This window comes from Acanthopagrus latus, chromosome 7 (genome assembly GCF_904848185.1).
Source record: "Acanthopagrus latus isolate v.2019 chromosome 7, fAcaLat1.1, whole genome shotgun sequence".
Taxonomy (NCBI): Eukaryota; Metazoa; Chordata; class Actinopteri; order Spariformes; family Sparidae; genus Acanthopagrus; species Acanthopagrus latus.
Window position 1 is genome coordinate 25,180,681 of NC_051045.1, and position 14,171 is coordinate 25,194,851.

The following is a 14,171-nucleotide window of genomic DNA, read 5'->3' on the forward strand; positions in this document are numbered from 1 at the left end:
TATATATATATATGAATTCATATATTGAAATAATAATTAAGAAATGATTATATGTTGAGTTCAGTTTCACACCATTTTCTCTATTTACTAAATAGTTAATTAAATATTATATTTATTTGAATTGAATATTAATTCGGCCTCCTAAGTGCACTGATCAACAGCCTCTTGCCATCTAAATGCAACTGACAGTGGAGTTGCATTTTCATTGGAGTACAGGTCGGGCATATATTGTGCCTTAGACCAACACTGTGTTTGTCCAATGTGTTACCTGCATCACCTGCAAATTTTGTGTTCCCCACATGTTGAGGGTATCGACTGCAAAATTAGCAGTTCATGGAATTCGTCTCTCTGCGAAACATTAACCAGTGAAATTCACGCAGCCATTCTTCATGAAAACAGTATTCTCTGCCCTTTGTCACCACCCTTGTGTCTTCAGACTCGAACTCGTCCTCTGGGTTAGGATTTGAATCGGGCACACTACGAGACTTATGGGGGAGGAAATGACCCAGAGATTACAACAGATACATGTCCAATCCAGTTTTGCTCTGCTCGGCAACCCCCACCGGTTGCGTTTTGAGTCTGCCACAGGGCAGTACTGTCGACAACTGGCGATCACTCACGACCACAGTTACAGGTATGTGTTATTAAAAACAACAACACCAAGTGTTCCCGACTGCAGGATTAGCAGAAGAGCTTTCTCTGGGCTGCCGGAGCTGGGGTGGAGCAGATACGCAGCGCAGCAGACCTGGTGGAAGTTAACACATAGACTAGAGTGAAACCGTAACACGCCGTATCTGGTGGAATCGCGGGGTAAAAGTTTCTTTCGACATCATTCGATGAAAGTGAAACCTTCTCCTTCTGCACTCGGAACAACTTTAGGATCCTCCCCCTCCACACAATAGCCACTTACAGTGCCATTCCCCATTCCCTGCCCCTCTCACACACCAGTCGTCCTGCCACCTGTGACTCCAGATTCTTTGATTCGCCCCTTCCACGTACCAGTGTAAAAACAAAAACAAAAACGGCAAATTCACTGGTCGCACATGCGTGACTAAATGTAAAATTTAGTCACACTGTCTCAAATTTTAGTCGCAAAATGCAAGCATTTGGTCGCAGCCTGGAGCCCTGCGAGGGGATTTTTTTCAGGCTTCTTTGACCTCTCGCTAAACTATTATAGCAACCTATTGATGAGCTCCATTGTGCTCCTATCTCCGTCCATTCAATAACTCATTCAACTCAAATGAAATTGTTATAACACCAGCCCCGGGGGAACCTTGACAAAGCGGGTGGCACAATCACTCCCCACTGCTCTCATTCCCAAGGATGACCAGCAGCATGACAGCATGTCAACAAGCACAACTGAAGTTCAAAGTGGCAGTTTTATCCAACCAGAGATGAGGCATGCCAAACAAAGGCGCCTGATGCAATTCCCTAATCGTATCTGACAGAATAAAAATCCAGCCCTCTAAATATAAATCTCCTCGCTGAAAAACAAACAAAACGATCACTTTTAATGTGTAAAGAAAGAAAAACTAACAAAGAATCCATCCTGGTGCAGAGATCAACTATGATCAGTTGTGAAGTGCATTACTGTAGTCACATTACATATGTCTGTAATGCAGTAGTGTAAAGCTTGATATATGCTTATACGTTTATCTATTCTCAGCGCAGGTGCATGCCCTATGTCGTAGCCTTCGCCATATCCTGCGGTGTACCTGGTGCTTTCTGACTTGTAACTTCCCCAGTAAACACACCGCCCTCTTCGGCTGTTGCAGTCATACCAGACTTGCTGGCTGCTACTTTTTTTGGGTTAGGCTGCTGGAGTGTCCAACCGGCGGGCTGCCCCTCCACGCTCAGGCGAGTGGAGTGCAGTGGAGTAATGCAAAATTAATGAAACTAGAAGTTTCCCTCTAAAAGGAGTAAACAAGTAAGGCATGACTTTAAAAAAAAAAAGATATTAAGTAATGTGTAATATGTACCCCGACACCAACAGTGACATACAGACGCATCACCAACTTCAAGATTGTTGTGTGGGAAATGTGAACAGCATGATGGAAGCAGCCCGGCATCCTCTGGAGAGAGGGTAAGCCACAATGCCTTATTGCACTGTTCTCCTTCTTTTGAGAGGAAGTTGGAGCGAGGAGAGGGCCAGCTGTGCAGGATGCGCTCAACAGCTGGCAAAAGTGACAGCCACCTTGCGACAACACGCCGGAGCACCTCTTGATAATCCATTTCAAAGAAGCGAGCGAGGCTTGTGACATTCTCAGCAGACGATGAGAATTCCATTTTGACATCAAAACACGGGGCTTTGATTCTGTTGTTAATGCAGATGTGAATGATGTGCTGCGGCAGCCCTGTGTTTGAGCCACCAATGGGATTATTCTGCAGAATTCACTGGAGCATTATTCACACTCACGCCACTATTTTTCACTGTACGTATCTAACAAGCACTTCATGACATTTCCAGTTAAACAAAGGTAACATTCTGCTAAGAGAGGAAATGTTTTGTTACACTTTTTGTGTAAATCTAATCTAATCTGAATAAATAAATAAATAAATAAATAAATAAATAATGACTGGGCAACATTTCCTGAAATCTGGGAAATAAACAACAAATCCTCACACCCAAGCAACTGAATAGGTAATTGACAGTGTCTCCTGAAATTACATGTACCAAAATTCCCCAAACATAACCACTGCAGCATACCGGCAACAGGCGTACCAGACTTTGACTGTAATATAACAGTTTGGTTTGGTCTAGGCAAGAAAAAGTTGTTAAAATAAAAAGGTAACTTGTGTTACGAACATACCGCTGAGTTGAGGTTTTTGGGGCTTATTTGCCAAAACTGGCCACCCTATTCACTTCCCTAATTGGACTTTATCGGTCTCAATACTTCATCTGACTTCCTCCTTTGCTGCCATAATAATTACTGCAGCCACTAGAGGTCACCACCAAATAAGACATGAATATATGGGTCAAAATAAACTGCTTCCATGTTCGACCTACATGGTTGCTTTTCTGATGAGGGCAGGCTGGAGATAAAACATATGATTACATTCTAGTAGTACTATTATGCGAATGTAGATTGACATAGAGGAGCAATTAATCTCGGTGTCAGTGGTGTGTCACTGATGTTACTCCAAGATGTTATCTTTGCTCAACAGCAGTTACAAGGCTCTCACAAGGAGCCCTTATCTGGAGTGTTTTGTTAAGTTGTTTCGACACAAAAGTCCTTGTTTTTCTAACTGGCAGGAACAAACCTGTCTGTGTTCCCTTCAATTTTGACAGGAAGAGAAAGCAGACAAAGGGGAGCATTGAGCTGTGAAATTTTCAACTTTCCAAAGCCAAGTTCTGTAATTGCAGTGTTTAAACGACACACTTTGTGAAATTACTTCTTGTATGAAAGATTTATGATTGTCTGTCAGAATATCCACTGGCCTCACGGGTCCAATAGATTATTGAGGATGTTTACAAAGGCTTTGCAGCCATTATTAGGTGCTAGACCAGCCCAGTTACCAGAATAGATTGTTGGCAGAGGTGGAGGGGTCAGTGGTGGACTGGCCACCTAAAAGTACAGTGAGAATGACACCATTGGGTATTATAAATATTTTAAGTATTTTAAAGTCGTCTTGACATCTGAATCAGTCTGTGTTTTTGTCACATATGTCTTGCTCCACATCTCACCTGCACACCAGTATCAGGCCCAACAGTGGCAAAAAAGCCATGTGTAAAGTATTTTCATGGTATTTCAGTGTTTGCAACTTCCATTTGCATTAAAAACGTTGATTGATCCTGTGCTATTCATTTCTGTCCAATGAAATATGCTTTCTTTATTTTATGATGCTGCCATGGATGTATGGAAAGAAGAACAACCAAGCAGAGTGTTGCTTGGGACTGAACCTCCTGGATCACACCAGTATAAAAACACAACTTTATAACTTTTACAAAAAATTTATGACTAAGTGATTTGGGTGAGATTGAACACATTTTTATGGCGGAAAAAAAAAATCAGATCTCTCGGGCTGCTCTGCCATGAGCAGCTCTGGACAGATAGCTTTACTTGTTGCTATAGTAACGGATCACAAAAGAACTGGTAATCAGCAGCTTCTCTATGAACACCTCCTGACCGGGGCAGCACACATCCTCCGACAACAAAGACAGAGGCCAGTCACGGTACTTAGGTGATTTATATCCTGGTGCACATACCCATAGCTTTGTTGCTAAAGTATGCTGCTAAATGCAGTAGGCTGCCGTTTCGTGGTGCTATTCACCGTCACAGGTTGCCAATAACCAGACCTATCAAGGAAACCACGGCAGTACTGTATTTTCTTTGTCAAACTGTCCATGGCTGTCTCAGAGGATGTGCTGTTCCATCTTCTTCCAAACGTGTTCACCGGGAGCTGCCAGTCAGCAGGGGAGAGTCAGCATCTGCATCGAAGCCGTTACCAGGGGGTACGGTGGAGGTGGGGCGAAACGTACACTCTGCATTACTGGCATCTGTCTGTTTTTACAGGAAACACGTAACTATGCTGAAGGAAGTAGCATTCTAAGTAGCATTAACCCTTTCATTTCCTTTCTTGATCAAGTGGCTTTTGCGCCTAACCAGACTGTGGCACAGTTTGAACATATCGACAATTAGCAGGCAAGTGGCAGCATTAAGCCAGCTGATTGGGTGGGCTCGACACAAATCAAATTAGGCGTGTACTTACTTACTATAAAGGACCAACTTGAAGGTGTGGCACAAGTAAAACAGAAGAAAAGAAGAAATTTGGGCTAATCTGTTACATATTTTAAAGTGTTCACTGGTTAGAGAAAAATTAGGAAACAATAATGGAAATTTGCATAAAAAGCTGTTTCATGTGATTTGTCACTGCTGACTGGCCAGCACAGAGAGGGAGAGACACCAGCCAGGTCAAAACAGTGAATGCGAGAGACAGAGAAACACATGGTGAAACATTCTTTGCAGGAATAATTATGCATAATAAAGTTACTTTACAGCAGCGGCCCATTCAGCACGACACAAGACAAAAGAGCAGGTCTCTCTTTGTTCAAATGATTGGACCTCTCTGTTTCCCACAATGCCCCCCTGCTTGAATATGTATTTATCCTGAAGCTTAATGGCTCAGAGTACTTCAGTCCAGTGTGGTGCGAGTGAGGCAGAAAGGAATATTAAATAAGCCATTATTATTAGCCACTTTTATGATTGAAAAAAAAGGGAATTTTTACTATTTCCTCATTTGTTTAGTGCCACAATTTAGTCAGAGGGAGTTGAAAAGTTTCACCACGTCTCCCACACAAATGTTTAAAAACTCATTTCATCACTGATCTATTTGTTTGGCGAGATGAGGCTGTTTAATGTTTCCGCACTTACAGCCTCCTTTTGTTGGGAAAAATATGTACTTGCATTCCCAAATAATCTGTCTCTCCAAAATTATTTCTTAAATTGTTAACTTCAGCAGCAGCAAACAGCATCAAAACAGCCTGGCATCAGCTCCTGTCTTATCTGGACTTTATGCATATCAGATAAACTGTGGCTTGATCTGTTAGTCTTAGTAAACACTATTCAAATACAATAAAGCACAAATGTTTAATTTATTAAACAACCCATATTATACTGTTTTTCCTCAATTTCTCACAGCTGTCAGCGGTCCAACAACACTGTATTCGAAACACTGTAACACTGTATTCGAAATGTACCATCTGTGGTCCTTAATTTCAGCTGTCTAAAAGTTGCTGTACTGAGCTCTACTGAGAGCAGACTGTTTCTGTGCCTGCACCTTTAAATGCTAATGAGCTCTGTCTGTCAACACCTGCCTTGTCTGCGACACGCCCCTCTCAGGGAGATGATGCCTCTTATGCTAGTGGTAGCATGCGGTAATGCTTATGGTGGACGTATCACTATGGCAAGATGCTGTCAATCAACCATACCAATCTGACCCAGAATCAGACCCAGAAGGAGAGGCTCCTGAGGAAGCACAGACTGTGTCGCAGGAAGTTTCAGAATGGTTAGTGTGTCTGAGTATGTTACTTTTTTTGTGTTGTTACAGTTACTACCATGTAGCTAATGGCAGCTACATGGCTAACAGCTAGTGAAAACTGCATTTGTCTCCAACACAGTCTCCAAACTGTTGGACACTGTTCGCATCATCTCTGTTTCCAGTCTGCATGCACGTTTCCAGACTTTTTACTGTGACAACCAAGCGCCATCATAATATTATTAACATTAACTCACTTCAAATGCCATTGCATAGCACACCGAAGCTGAGCTAACTAGTAAGCCAGTTTCCAGCTGACTTCACCATGCAGTTGAGGTACGTAGCTTGTTGCTAAATCTAGCTTGTTAGCTTGTATGCTAACTCTGGTTATTAGCTTTGTGTTTATGACTGCTGGCTAGTAAAAGTGTCTTTCAAGTGACTGGGCAGTTATAATAATGCCAGTTTGTGTTCAGGACGCTCTGAAGTGGTTGAATTGCTCTAGTGAAATAACGTTACTCATGCTTAGAAAAAATGAGAAAAAATGTTGCGCCAGGTAATGATTAGCAGGTAACTTTGTCTACAGTGATGTGAGGAATAGCATTTATTACTCGGGTCATATATAGTGATCGGCATGAGGCACTCGTCATTGTAATTTAGTTGTATTGGTCCGAAATAGAACAATCAGGGCTTGTGTTGCTCTTGCTACTTCGAATGCGCCATCTTGGTTATCTGGCATCCTCTGTTACCGTGGTTACAAGCCTGCGTGTGCACAGCAGGCTCTTCTGTGGGGAGGAGCTTTTAAGGCAGGGCTGCAGCGCAGCAGAGAGGAAGAAGGAGGGACCTGGAAGCTGTTTCATTCAAATATTCTGTCAAAGTCCAGTTTTTTCTCAAAACCTTAGACTGCAGCTTTAACATCTCATGATACTGATAATATTACATTTCATTAATAGGGAAAAAATGTGATCCCTCAAGAATCAGTGTGCAGCCTGGTGGAACTGCTGCAAACATGGTACAACCACCACTTCAGCCAGCCGCCCAGTGAACGTGGGGGACCTCAAGACAGCCGGAACTACAGACCAGCCAGTAATCACAGAGAAACTTATGACATTCACATCTATTGCTGAGTTTGGTTTATAAACATCTCCAGTATCTGATGCTGAGTCCCCTTTAGATGACTCCGACCTTGATGAAAATTACAACCCTACGAAAAGACAAGCAGGAAGAGTCTGAAAGCTCTAGCAACAGTAGCCCCTTTCACACAGAGACTGCACATTATCACCACAGCGGTGGTTCGCCAATTCTCCGCTGTTCGTCATTAACACGGAACGAAGCATCTCCGCCTTAAAGATGAACCGCTGTGCAATTCACACAGAAAGCCGGCACTGCAGCCCCTAAAGAAGCATGACAGTACGCATCATGATGATGACGCGTGTTTTCAAGGTGTTTCCTCAGTGTCCTCCTGTCAATTAAAACCTGTGGATAGTTTATAATCACATGGGTGTGGTTATAATGTGTTGTGATTGAGACGCTGACCCACCAAACACCCTGGAAAGTGTCAAAGTTATGTTTTTCACTCTAAATTACACAATCGCCATCAGTGAACAGGACGCTGTCTTACTCTCACTCGCGGGGAGGGAGGCTGTTGTCTCGGGGAAAGTTCACTGAAGTCCCGGTGGGGAAGGCTGATCGTCATGGTGATTTTTTTTCCTCATATAAGTTGCCAAAGACAATTACAGTTACTACGTTACTTTTGTTTGATCATGTAACGTTGCTTTGTGGGACATTTCTCTTTATTAAGTTGCGTGAGTAGTGAGTGAGTGTGTAGTTATCAGACTGTCCGATCGACACTCCCTTGATACGTGCAGCCGGCTTATCCATTCACTCTGATTAGGTTTGACAACACTGCACCTCCAGAGGCAGATCAGCGCCGGAGCAAAATTTCACCCCTTGCCGCTCCCAAGACATTCACACAGAGACGGAGAATTGGCGTAGGATCCCTGCATCAAAGCAGCAGTGTGAATGGGCCTAATGAAGAAAGTTAATAAGAGGAATAACTGGCAGGGGTTCAAGTACCTGAAGATACTGTGTAGGAAGAAGCACACAGTAGACTTAACAAGAAGAAAGGTGTCAACTACAGAGAACAAAATGTCGAAAACTGAAAAAGAGTACAAGGGGGAAAAGAAAGTGGGGAGGAAAGCCATTGAGCTTACTGGAAATCCACGCTATATAAGGGAAAGATGTCATCGCAGCCTCAACGACGGTCAAATCAGAAACAAGGGAGGACAGCAATGTGAGAATATTTCTAAAGAGCAAAGGCAAAAGCATCATATGCTATCATAGGGCAATAACAGTGTAAAGTAAGCTTGCGAGTTAACTACTGTGAAATCTTTTAACTTAGCTATGTTTAATTTATTTTATTGATTGATTGATTGATTTTTTTTTTTTTTTACAAAGGAAAGGACTATAACACATTTCATCCTACCCCCTAAACTGAGGGGTGGGGCTAAGTGGTAGGGGTATCATGGGATTCTAATGTTTTTGTAAAATGTACTTCGGATGACAAATTTAAACATCTTTAAACATAATTTCTAGGGGAAATCGTTGAGTACTGTTACACTTCACGACACAATTCATTAGTGCACAGCAACACGCAGAGATCAGTGAGTATTTAACTGTGTCACAGCTGTTTTGAGTCGTTCCCAGGGGGCCAAAACTTCCAGCTGCAACCCTGCTTCTCACATCTACAGGAGGCGACGGATCAAAACTTCGGAGCGAAAATCTTTTTAAACAGCAGCGAGTCAGCCTGAAAGCTGGACTGGCTGACATAAAGTACGGGATGATGAGCACACAGATTATGCGGTTTTGAACCACGCTTTTCTTGAGTCTCCTTCTGTGTCACAACTGCACTTCTGTCCATTTGCAGCTCCAGTTAAGTTCTCCTCTAAACATGTGCGCGTGTGTGTGTTTGTTTACTCCGCGACGTCCTCCCACATTCACCACTGAGCGCCACATGAAATAACTCCTCACCGTTCCCATTGGCCTCATATCCAACAGCGCTCAGCGTTTCACCATTAATGCACTGACCCGCCGGGAACCCTGGGTAAATGGAGGTCCCGCTGATGCGGCCAAATTGCAACACAACAAACTAAACAAACACAACAAGCAGGGTTCAACCCAGCGGAGACCCTCTCACAACACTAATGGAGCATTCACAGTATTCATATTTACATTAGGGATGCTTTAATTTCTTTATTTCTAAATAATTGTGTCTCTGAGGATGTGTCTGGGTGTGTGTATGTGTGTGTGTGTGTGTGTGTGTGTGTGTGTGTGTGTGAGCGCATGCAAGTCTAGCGTAACGGGTTTGTTTGTTCTCCGCTCAATCCAATCACAGCAGAGTTGTGTACACAACACACACCACTCATTACTACAGTATCCAAGCCTCCTGCTGGAAGACATGGCAGGAGTCAAGCAGCTCTTCTCCCTCTGCTTGCTCCCTGCAGTACAGCTCTCACACACACACACACACACACACACACGCATGACGCCACACACACACACACACACACACACACACACACACACACACACACACAAGCACAGATCAGTTTCCACGTTGAGATCACCAGCATGGAGACGCTAATCCTTTTAGCTCACGTGAGGCATTTTTGTTCGAGCTGCCATTACATGTTAGCAGATGTGAGTAAGTGTAATAATGTGTGTCCATTTCCATCACAAGATTAGTTAACCAAGACTTGTAACTGAGGCTCAATGAGCTAAACATTATCAGAGAAAGACTCGAGCAAAACACAAAGAAGCAGCGTTTGATCACAAAAAAAGCTAATTAAAGATTTTAACCAAAACTCTAATTTGCTCTGTTGTATCATTAAATAGGGGTAAAAAATGTGTCTGTGAATGCACAGACAAATATAAGTATATTGCTTTGATACTGAAGAAAATGTGAAAAGTTCGGGAGTTAACCTGAGCATGTCTTTTCCTGCATATTTTGCTATCACAGACATCAAATTAAATTAAAAAACAAACAAATTGGCCATCAGCAGTTCTTGTTTTTCAGTAGGGTGTAGAGCAAGTCTATCTGGAAAAATAACCCCAAGGGGTCAAGTCAGATTCTGCCCAGTTTCGGAGTGCTTTACCGACGGGAAGAGCTCTGAGATTGCTTTTAACTTTTGTGATTGTCAGATGTTTATGGTCTGTAATGTTGACTGCTGACTGGATGCTCGGGGGGAAATAGATCTGCTTCATCAACGCAAAGTTGTAGAGAGAAGACGGGGAAAGACGAGAGAGAACCTGATAGTTCAGTGATTCTCCTGAATTCAAACACAGACATACACATGTTTGATGCATGCCCGCTGGCATACAGTGCATGGCACGTGCAGCCGTCTGGCTGTTTGGGGTGAATACTGGAATTAGCGAACACGCCACGAAACAACCACTTTGCTACTGAAAATCTATCTACATGAGTCCGGCACAGATGATCAGTTAAGTTTTAATCAACATTACGTATCGCCAACTTCCATTCAACAGAATTTTTTGCAGCAGGCACAGTTCACCTTGAGTCAACTTTTTAGGTATAAAATTCAACAAAACAAAGTGCAAAATTTGTATGTATTATACAGTGTATTTAAATCTGTATGTGCACATAAGCGGAAGTCATGCTCCTGTGTACGTGTATTTAATAATAAGTGTTAGAACAAGTCAAAGTCCTACCAAAGACACCTCAGGACGCCACAGATGAAAGCAAGGTTGTTGTTTTTGTTCTTGCTTCCTGGTAGAAGGTTGTTGTGTCGCCTTTCTATCCCTCTGTCATCACACGACTTCCATAATCTCCTTATGGAAATTCATAATCATAAACCACCACAACAACAGGCGTAGGTGCGTCGCATGATGAAAGGAAGATGTAAATAAATAACATTAACAAGTGTCACCTCGCCGGGGAAGAATGCCGGAGGAGCTCGTGGGGATTGTGCCACATCCCATGTGGCTTCACTGTTTCCACTTGTCAGCTAAAAAAAAAGAAAAGAAAAAAAAAAAAATCTAATCCAGCTGCTTTTCACCTCAGAGCTTAAGTACGCGGTGCTGCTGTTTTGGGATAATTTAGTCTGGAGTGGACTTAGCATACATCAGCCTCATTTTGTGCCCCTTATCTATCCTCCCTCTTCCTTGTCACCCTGTCTTTGATTCACTCGACTTTGTTTTCGCGCCTTGTTGACAGATTCCGTTCTTTTGTTTGTTGTTTAAACCAAGTGAGGATTTAAGCCCTACACTGACACAGCTTTTGGCCCCGGAGCTGAACTGTTTGACTCCAGGCAAACAGCTCCTTCCCCCCCACCACTCCCTGCGCTCAGTGTAATCCTCACAGATAAAGCAACCTCTTCGAACACAGTGGAGTGTAGCAGTTGCTTAGGCAACAGACTATCCCATCTAATCCAACCTGTTCCCATCTCCCCAAAGTCTGAATACCTGTCGAATTGAAAGGCTTCCTAAGCTCACTACTTGTTAGCCTTGACTCTTGTGAATAACATTTTCAGCTAAGATTTCAATAACAGCATGTCAGCCTATTCATCGTCATTAAATCTGCAGCAGCTGGTCTGACTGCAGGACTGTGGGGAGAAGATGGCACTTAGTTCAAACAAACATTCCAGAAGCAACGATTTCATGAGGTCAATACCTGCATCTGCTTGTCCTGTCGAGAACTGACTGACCCCATATTAAACTGCAGAACATGACATTGTTTGTGTTTGTCTGTTAAATGTTGGCAGGTAACCTTCTGCAAACCGCTGTTACATGTAAATGTACCCTATTGACATGTCTGAAAAGTGTATTACATCACATTGACATGACATGTCTATGAGCTTATGAGGTGGAGGGGGATGGTGGTTGAGTCAGTCAAGAAGGCTGCCAAGCCAGTGACCACAGTTGGAGACTGTGTTTCAACATTTATAAGAGTGACACCACCATCATTTTTAAGTAGGTTTTGAAAAAAATAAAAATAAAGCTCAGAACTATAGTATTTACAGTATTATTAAGGTAACAATACTAAATCGTATATATTCACTAGATAGTATTTCTATAGCTGAATAAACATGCTGTTCTCAGGGGGGGATGAGGTCCCGAGATCACTGTTTGACAAAAGTTTGCTTATTCTCCTGCAGCGATCCTAGCAACAACACCGAGTGTTTTTGATTAGACCTCGGGACCAGCTGTGACCTCTTGTTTTCCCTCCCTCCTGATTGTCCTGATTAGTTTCACCTGATTATCCTCCTGTGTATTTGTTCTGTTGTTGCTCAATTAGTTATCACTGCCTGAGTATTTAGGTCCTTGTCCTACCCTCTCTCTTTGTCAGTTTGTCTTGTGTGTTTTTTCCACCTCAATCCTGTGTTCCTTGTGTTCCTGCCTGTCCTCCCAGTGTCACCCCGAAACACATAAGGTGGATCCAAATGCAGGAGACGGAGGGCAGGAAGTGCAATGGATGAAGATTTATTGGAATCAATGGCAACACAAGGAACAGACAAATGCAACAGAACACCAGGAACAGGAAAACAAGCTAGAGGACTCAGCGAAGACTGGACTTACTAACAAACTAAACTAACGAGAGGATGAGGTGCAGGTGGAGAAACACTGTAGAAAAAACACCAGGAATAGGGAAGGAGCTGATAGGTTGGAAAAACACTGGGAACAGGGCCAGGCTAATGATGGAGACACAAGACAGGTATGGAGGGAGAGGAGACTGGGAAGGCACACGGGAAGCAGGAAGGAAAACAGAACACTGGGAACAGGACAGAAACTATAAAACACAAACAAAATTAAACTTAAATAACAGATTCATGACAGTTTCGCATGTATTTTATCTCATTGTCCTAACCAAGTGTTTTTTATGTGACCAGAACAGAAACATAATTGTCACAATACAGAATAGAAAATGGAACCTAAATAAGTGTAAAGTTTCAACACATCGGTGGTTTGCAGAGCCACATTGTCAACATTTATTCTGGGGGATTGGGTTGATTTCATGATGTCAACAGCAAATCGAGACATGTCCAGTAGTTGAGAATCGACTTTCTTCAGTTCAGCTCTCATAATGAATGCTGAATGGACCTGTCATTTTTATGCCTCCTATTCATTGTCTGTGTAAGCTGCCGTGCAATGCATTCTGGTAGAGCTGCATTGCGTTTGGAGAGATGTGGCGTCACCTGCTCCCGTTTGCATAAAGTTTAAGCTACTTTAAGCCAATCAGGGGCATCCATCCATCGGCCACCTGAAAAACTGTAAAAATTAGCCATCGCTGAGTTAAAACAAAGAATGATTCGGCAACTGCTTTGCTTATTTCTCATTGAAATGATCTTCAAGTAGGCATTTCAGTTACCTATTTTTGTAATATGTATTGTTCCAGTTTGAAATCAGACAGCCCGAAAGATTTCGTGACTGTTGGAGGGTGTCGCCTGTGTTGGTCAGGCACGCAAAGCTGGGAACTGGATCGAGCCCTTAAAACGTTCCATGGACACGAACCATTAATTCCCACCTCAGCGAGAAACAATGGGTGGAGTAGATCTGGCAGTAGCATTTTCCTAAGATCACTCATTTTTTGCTTTCACCCCTATGAATAACATTTTTTAGCTAAGATTTCAATAACAGCGCATCAGCTTACTCATCGGCATTAAAGCTGCAGAAGCTGAACTGTAGGGGAGAGGATGGCACTTAGCTCGAAAAAACAAATCAAGAAGCACCAATTTCATGATGTCAGTACTTGTAACATGTCCACCAGTTATGCACTGACTGTAATGAAAATGGAGGTGACCCCAGATTACCCTGCAGAACAACACATTGTTTGTCTTTGTGCCCCACCACCTCAACAAGAAAAAAGAAAACAGAACATTCTTCAATTCAGCTCTTAGTTCCCACCTCAGAAAGAAATGATGGGGGAGAGATGATCTGGCCAAGCGTTTTATAATCTTCCCTGGGGTGCCGGGGAGCAGCAAAGTGTTGGGGACATAGTATTGATTTATATAAAACTCAATGTTCCCTCTGCTGCCCAGATCTGAGTGTGTCTGGACCGTGAGAGCGATAAGGGATTGGACTAATGTGAGTGCAGAGCAAAAAGGCCTTGATGCCAAATGGATAAGCTCAGAGTTTTAACAACCTGAAAGTTTGCACTCTCGCTTTCTCTATTTTATTTTTTT

At 42.8% G+C, this 14,171-nt stretch overlaps 1 long non-coding RNA gene across 1 annotated transcript; it reads left to right on the forward strand.

Moving 5' to 3' along the window:
- The first annotated feature begins 4,112 nt into the window (after positions 1-4,112).
- LOC119023195 lies at positions 4,113-7,469 on the forward strand. Its single transcript, XR_005076198.1, has 3 exons — positions 4,113-4,464; positions 5,841-6,006; positions 6,927-7,469. It is a non-coding gene; the product is annotated as an uncharacterized LOC119023195 (long non-coding RNA).
- Positions 7,470-14,171: the final 6,702 nt, after the last annotated feature.